Here is an 8,171-nt window from a genome sequence, read left to right as displayed (position 1 = left end):
AAGAACATAATCCAGTCTAGTGGTTCTCAAAGAGTGTTCCAGAAAAAGTAGTGTGGGGCGGGGTGTCCTCTGAAACCTCTTTAGAGAGTCCACAAGGTGAAAATAATTTTCATAGTAACACTAAACGTTGTTTGTCTTTTTTACTCTCATTTTATGATGAGTGTATAATGGAGTTTTTCAGTCTGTGTGATGTGTGATATCACAAAAGATGAATGCAAAAGCAGACAAAGTCCAACTGTCTTCTGTTAAGGAAGACATTAAAGAGACTTGCAAAATTGTGAAACAATACTACTCTTCTTACTAATTTCCTTTGTTAAAAATATAGTTTTTAAATAAAAATGTTTTTATTTTAACTTGTAATAGATTTGTTATTGATATTTTTAATGGATTAATTTTATAAAGTTCTGTTTTTACTTTGAATACAGAAAATACCGATAGATATAACTCACATAAATATAGGCTCTGTGAGGTCCTTAATAATTTTTAAGAGTGTAAAGGAGTCCTGAGACCAAAAGGTGTGAGGACCACTCACCAAGGCTATTAGGCTTTTATTGTTGTTAGTGCTGTGGAATCCATTATGACTCTTAGCGCCTCTGTGTAGAGCAGAGTGGAGTCCTGTCCAGTTTTTATGCGCCATCCTCTCACCTTCTGGCACAGTATCAGACAATGCTCTGCTGCTAGTCACATGACTTTCACAGCCAATTTTTTCAGAAGTGGGTGGCCAGGTCCTCTTCCTAATCTGTCTTAGTCTGGAAGCTCTGCTGAAACCTGTCCACCATGGGTGACCCTGCTGGCATTTGAAATACCAGTGGCATAACTTTCAGCATCACAGCAACATACAGCTGCCACAGTGTGACAACTGACAGACAGGTGGTGTGGTTCACAGATGGGAACAAATCTGAGCTGCATTGATGAGAGCACGAATCTTAACCACTAGACCACTGTATCTGGCTTAGTATTAACTAAATAACAAACACTTAGGCAACTACCATCCCTGAGATTCTAAAAGACCAAAGGCCATTTCTTGTCCGTGTTTTTAAAATCAATATTTATCAGGTATCACTCATTCAAAACTAATTCTTGTTCACTGCTGGTGGAAGTGCAAACTGGTGCAGCCACTATGGAAAGCAGTTTGGAATATCCTCAGAAAGTTAAGGATAGATCTACCATATGATCCAGCTATTCCACTGCTGGGTATTTATCCAAAGAACTTGAAAACACAAAGGCATAAAGATACTTGCACCCCTATGTTCATCGAAGTGTTATTCACAGTAACGAAGACTTGGAAGCAACCTAGGTGCCCATCAAGGGATGAATGGATAAAGAAGATGTGGTATTTATACACGATGGACTACTACTCAGCCATAAGAAATGACGAAATCCAGCCATTTGTGACAACATGGATGGACATTGAGGGTATTATGCTGAGTGAAATAAGTCAGAGGGAGAAAGTCAAATACCATATGATCTCACTCATAAGTAGAAGATAAAAACGACAAAAAAAACCGGCATAGCATTGGAGATTGGACTGGTGGTTACCATTGGGGGAGGGGGGAGGGCAAAAGGGGTAATTAGGGTCACATGTGAGGGGATGCACTATAATTAGTGTTCAGGTGGTGAACATGATGTAATGTATCCAGAATTTGAAATATGATGTACCTCCGAAAAAAATAAAAATTGAGAAAATAAAAAATAAAAAAAAAATAAGTAAGAGGGGGATGTTTTCTCTCAGATAGCTCTGAGGCATTTTATACATTTTTAAAAAATATTATGTTTATTATTACTGCCACTAATAGTTATTATTTATTGAGCAACTACTTTATACTAAGCATTTTACTGGTATGGACTCATTTAATCTTCACGAAAACTGTGTGAAGCAGGCACCACAGCATTCACTACTTTACACGTGAGAGAACTGAGGGTCAGAATGCTAAACTGACTTTACCAAGGCCACCTGGTAAGTGGAACAGGATTCTAGCTAAGGTTTAGTCAACTTCACAACCAGGGCCCATTTCTACCATTGTGTCTTACCTTCTTTAAAGCCAAAAATGCTGATTCTTTTTTTTTTGCTGGGAAAGATTTGCTCTGAGCTAACATTTGTTGCCAATCATCCTCTCTTTTTTTTCTTCCCAAAGCCCTAGTACATAGTTGCCTATTCTAGTTGTAAGTCCTTCTAGTTCTTCTGTGTGAGCCACTGCCACAGCATGGCTACTGACAGATGAGTGGTGTGGCTCTGCACCCAGGAATCGAACCCAGGCTGCCAAAGTAGAGTGTTCTGAACTTTAACTGCTAGGTCATCAGGGTTGGCTCCAAAAATGCTGATTCTTAATGCTAGTTCATTATATAGGGTCATCATTTGCCTTTCGGCCAATGCCTTGCACAAATACTGATTAAACTGAATGTTCATGTTCAACCACAGAAGCACAGTCCAGGTACTTATTCATCCATTTGTTCATTCAATAAACATTTATTTTTTATTTATTTATTTATTTATTTATTTATTAATGTTATGATAGATTACAACCTTGTGAGATTTCAGTTGTACATTTTTGTTAGTCATGTTGTGGGTACACCACTTCCCCCTCCGTACCCTCCCCCCACCCCCCCTTTTCCCTGGTAACCACCGATCAGATCTCCTTCTCAATATACTAATTTCCACCTATGAGTGGAGTCATATAGAGTTCGTCTTTCTCTGACTGACTTATTTCGCTTAACATAATGCCCTCGAGGTCCATCCACGTTGTTGTGAATGGGCCAATTTCGTCTTTTTTTATGGCTGAGTAGTATTCCATTGTGTATATATACCACATCTTCTTTATCCAATCATCAGTTTCTGGGCATGTAGGCTGGTTCCACGTCTTGGCTATTGTAAATAATGCTGTGATGAACATAGGGGTGCAACAGACTCTTGAGATATCTGATATCAGGTTCTTAGGATAGATACCCAGTAATGGGATCCCAGCCCCTTCCTTTTGCAGATGAAGAAATAGACATATAGGGAAGTACCTTTTTAAAAAAAAAAAAAAAAAAAGGCTTAAAAATATATTTTCCACATTGTCAGACCAATTGCAAGGTGGAAAATTTGAGTGAAAAACTCTTTGAGAAGAGCATTGTAGGAGTTGAACACCATAGCCCTACGAATGTCAGGTTGCAATTCTCTTTTTCTCAGTCTTTGCACGCTTCTCTGACAAGTATATACTCCCATTCCTACTCAAGGGGCCCTGAGTGGTTGTTCAGCTATTATTGGTCAGACGTGACAAGCAGATACGAGTGGACAGGCAACGTCTGTCTTCTCGGCTTCCCCTCCTGCCAGAGGCAGGTGCTGCCTGGGACCTATTAGATTATATCTGGGGTAGTGGCAGTGCCAACCGAACATCCTGTCCTGGTGCTCTTAGACTCCTGGGTCATCGGTGCAGCACATCCAGAGAGTGCTGAGTGCTCGAAACCTTATGTATTATTCACTTCATCTTTAAAGAGCTACCTCGCTTTATCATACGACTCACATAACTACTCAGTAACAGAATTATAATCCTCTCTGCCACCCGTGACTTTTTTTTTTTAATAAAAGGGGACGTGGAGGCTCAGAGAAGTTAACTTGCCCAAGGTCACACCTTCAAAAATGACATTGTCAGGTTCCAACTCTGAGCTGCCTGGCTCCAAAGTATGTACTGTTTTCACTATAAGCTGCTGACTGTGAGCTCGGTTATCTTTGTCGTTCTAACTATTTAATCCCCTGTCATGAAATAGGAATTTATTTATTTATGATGTTAGTACTTCACTGGAAATAAGGTTGACAGATTAAACACTGTGCAATATTTGGGACGTGTTTATACTAAAAAATTATTTTGTTGTTTGTCTGAAATTCACATTTAAATGGGCATCCTCTATTTTTAATTTGCTAAATCTGGCAACCCTAACCAAAAACCTTGGAGAAAATACTGGGGACAATTTTGCCCCCTACCCCCGACATTTGGCAATATGTGTAGACATTTTTGGTTGTCCTTCTGGGGGAGGGCTTGCTATTGGCATCGAGCGGATAGAGTCCAGGGATGCTGTTAAGCATCCTACAATGCACAGGACAAAGGATTATCTGGTCCAAAATGCCAATAGTACCAAGGTTGAGAAACCTTGTCTTAAAGAATCACTCCTCTAAGATAGTATAAATCCAGGGAAATTATATATTTTTAATCCCTTTAAGTCTACTGATATATTTCCAAATAGGGCTTGGCCTTCTTCTATTTCTCAGAAAAATAATGCCAAGGCAGTTTATTTATCTGGACTAGTTAACTCAGAATTGTGGATGCTGGTGGCAGCCACAGTAGACTCAATTTTTTACATGCTTTAGCATGTATTATAATAGACTTTTCATATCAGATTTGCACTTTTAATTATGTTTATTGAATAATGTTCTTGATTTGTACTAGGGGCAGGGTTCGAAATGAGGTGGCCTTGGGAAGCAGTCTTGATATTAGGTTGAAATATATGATGGCCAAAACTGGTTGAATATTGTCAATTTCACGTGGTTTGACCTGACGTATACTGCATGGTAAGACTACACAAAATGAAAATGCACTCTCATCCAATCCATGCTTCGAATCAGTTAGAGCTTTCGGTGGTCCCCAGAGTTGCTGTGGTTACTGGCCGTGGGCTAGAACTTTCAGGAGCCGTTGTGGGGGTTGTTTTAATTCCTGATGGAACTTGGGAAACTTCTCTTTCAGCTATTCGTTGTCGCAGTCTTTTTCTCTTTTATCTACTTCCTTGCATTTCACTGAAGTTGGCCACATAGACCTTGGAGCCCCAGGTGCACAAAATGTGCCCAAGCCTTGAACAGCAAGTAAATCCACCAGTAAAAAGAATTCTCATTTCAATTTGTAGCCTTTAAAATTTGTATTCAGATTTATCTCAGGGTCCGTTCTGGAGGCTAGAAAGTCCAAGATCAAGGTGCTGGCTGATTTGGATCCTGGTGAGCGCTGTCTTCCTGGCTTGCAGATGGTAGCCCTTGCTGTGTCCTCACAGAGCAGAAAGAGAGAGAGAGAGTCAATAAACATTTATTGAGTGCCTACAATTTGCCAGGTATTGTTTTGATTTGTCCAAAAAAAGGAGACAATAATTTCTGCTTGCTTAGAGCTGGCATTCTAATCAGGTGAAATAGATAATAAACAACAAACAAGAAATAATAAAATAGGTAAATTATATAGGATGTTGGAGGTTATAAATTCTAAGGAAATAACATAGCAGGCCAGCCCTGGTGGTCTAGTGATTAAGATTCAGCACTCTCACCAACACGGCCTGGGCTTGTTTCCTGATCAGCGAACCACACCACCCATCTGTCGGTTGTCATACTGTGGCAGTTGCATGTTGCTTTGATGCTGAAAGCTATGCCACTGGTATTTCAAATACCAGCAGGGTCACCTATGGTGGACAGATTTCAATGGAGCTTCTAGACTAAGAAAGACTAGGAAGAAGGACCGGGCCACCCAATTCCAAAAAAATTGGCTATGGAAACCCTATGAATAGCAGTGGAACATTGTCTTATACAGCATTAGAAGATGAGAGAACGGTGCAAAAAAGTTTGGGCAGGACTCTGCTCTGTTGTACACAGGGTCACTAGGAGTCATAGTCTACTCGATGGCACTAATTATAAACATAGCAGGCAAAAAGGTTCTTTCATGTGTGGGAGCAGGGGGTGGTAAGGTAGCCCTGGCATGTTTAGCAACAAGAAGCCTGTGGGGTTGGAGTGGAGTGAGCAAGAAGGAGCATGGAGGAGATAAAGTCAGCGATGTCACAGTGAAACAAATAACCTACTTCCCTACAGCCCATAATAAGTCCTTTGACTGAGGTAAGAATAAGTTTTTGACAAAAGGAATGATACGAATTACATTTTCCAAAGAGAATGAATTACATTTTCTAAGGATGACTCTGGCTGCCATGTTGAGAATAACATGGACGGGAGTAGCAACCTAGGAGACAGTTTGGGAGGTTTTTGCCAAAATCCAGGTGAGGCATGATGGTGGCTTGGACCAGGATTCTATTTCAGAGCCAGGGGTTTGATTCCAGAAGTGCTGAGAAGTGGTTGAATACTGGATATGTATTAAAAGTAGAAGCCATGGCACCAAGTTTCATCAAGGGACAATCCAGGTATCCTAGAGTAATTATGATTAAAGTTATTATTGCATTATGTCACCTACCCTAAAGTAGAAGTGAAATGTCTCCTTTTTATTTGCATTGTTTTGCTTTCAGAAGAGCTCTACTTAGAATCACCTAAAAGTAGCAGGTCTGAAAATAATGGGAACTGGTAAATAGCTGTCAATGAGTAATCACTATATTATTCATAGATTAAAATGAATATGTGGTTTAAGGCAACAGAGTTAGATGGCAAATGACTAAATGACTATATGCATGTGATTACCAACTGATTTAGGAAACACTTCAATCTGATAAAGCAACTTTCCTAGAACTTTATATTGGAGCTGTCAGCAATTTTTACATCTACTCAATTCAAAATACAATTATTAGCCCTGTCTAGAGAAAGGTCGATCGATTGCTCAATGTCAAAGGCAAGTAAATACATAATTTAATTGCTCATCTTTGCTCTGAATGTTTTTAAAGGAGAGCCTCATATACATTTGGATTAATTTAATGAGCATTTTCACTTGGAGAGAGGACCTATAGGGTTAAAGGTGGTGTTTAGAGTTCCAGGAGTTAAACCATCAGAGTTTGAATCATTACACCATTCTCACTGGTTGTGACCTCCAGCAAATTACTTGATTTCCTCTCCTTAGAAAGGGAGATGCTACTAATAAAAATAACTGTAATTCATTGAGGTTGAGTGAGCTTATCCTTGTACCATGTTTGGTATAGAGTAGGGTGCATAGTAAATGCACAATAAGTGCTATTGTTATTATAAGGCCACACTGAAAATTTCAAGGAAAGTAACCTCATTAATGCACGACAAAACATTAATGTAGTAATGGGTTCGATTGCTTCTTCTTTCAATTACTATTAGTGCCATGAGCCAAAAGACTTATGGCTAAGTGATCCAGCAGTATTTTGTCTAAGGCAAAGAACAGAACATTTTGGTACTTAAAATTCATTTATTGATATATGAAAAATTTCCCTATCACTGAGACTATTTATACACATATTGGAGAAAAAGCACTATTCCAGTCATAACTATAGTGAATGTCACAGAAAGTATTTCTTCCATAGGGAAAAAAACAAAACTTTTTATGGACCCTAGTTAATAGGAAAAAAATACAGGAAAACTTTTAGATGCCACATAATTTCCTAAGTCATTCTTTTCTACCTAGTTCTACATTTGTCTTTTCTTTTAAAATATTCTTCCCTCAAACCTTGTCATCTCAGAGTAATATTTCTAGAAAAAATATATCTTTACAAAGCAAAAACAGATTTTTCTTCATATTAGCATTAGTTGTTATTTTCTAAAAGTTTTTTTTATGGTTGCATAAATATTGTTCACCCAAAACAACAGAGAAAACTCTTAATGAGAACCATGTATTTACATATGTTTGAAAATTTTTAATTTCCTGGAACTTCCAATGTATATATTTATGACTGTGTGTATGTTTCTGCTATAAATACCTAGATATAACATAACATATACATTATGTTGACATGTTTATATATAATATGTCATTATATGTAGCCATATTATTGAAATTATTCTTGAAAAATAAAAAAGTGAAATAGCTAAACAAAACCAAAAATGACGATTATGAATGACTAGCACACTCATATGGGGCCAAAGAAAATTGCAGCATAGTAAAATTGTGAACAAAAACACATCCATCTTGAGGAGACCCGCTAATGCAGAACATCACGGGTGGATATCTTCTTTCAATTACCATTGGTGCCTTGAGCCAAAAGATTCCAAGTTTGTTTGAACAAAGCCACAGCGGAACTGCTGCTGGGAATCAATTTCAGGCTCTGGAGAAAGCCCTTCAAAAGCCAAAAAATTTGGTCTCATGCAGGGTGTGGGATTTTGAAGGCATATTTTGTAGTGTGGGAATGATTTTATACTGACATGAAGGAAATGGGGAGTAAAGGGAAAGTATTTTTCCTATCACCAGCTAAAACTTCAGTAATCTGATGCTTTTATAAATCAATCATATACAGCATCCTGTTTCTTCACATAACTGTTTCTCTAAGAT

General features: G+C 38.3%; 1 long non-coding RNA gene across 2 annotated transcripts in view; it reads right to left on the bottom strand.

Annotated features, from left to right (window-relative positions):
• Positions 1-4,375: 4,375 nt before the first annotated feature.
• Positions 4,376-8,171, bottom strand: part of LOC139082999 (uncharacterized) — a 47,220-nt gene continuing 43,424 nt past the window's right edge. For both annotated transcript variants that reach the window (XR_011539438.1, XR_011539437.1), the window contains exon 3: positions 4,376-5,009. This is a non-coding gene — a long non-coding RNA (uncharacterized lncRNA). The remainder of the gene's footprint in view (positions 5,010-8,171) is intronic.

The sequence above is a fragment of the Equus przewalskii genome, chromosome 4 (genome assembly GCF_037783145.1).
Source record: "Equus przewalskii isolate Varuska chromosome 4, EquPr2, whole genome shotgun sequence".
Lineage (NCBI taxonomy): Eukaryota > Metazoa > Chordata > Mammalia > Perissodactyla > Equidae > Equus > Equus przewalskii.
The sequence above is the reverse complement of the archived record's forward strand: the minus strand, read 5'-3'. Positions and strand labels throughout refer to the sequence as shown.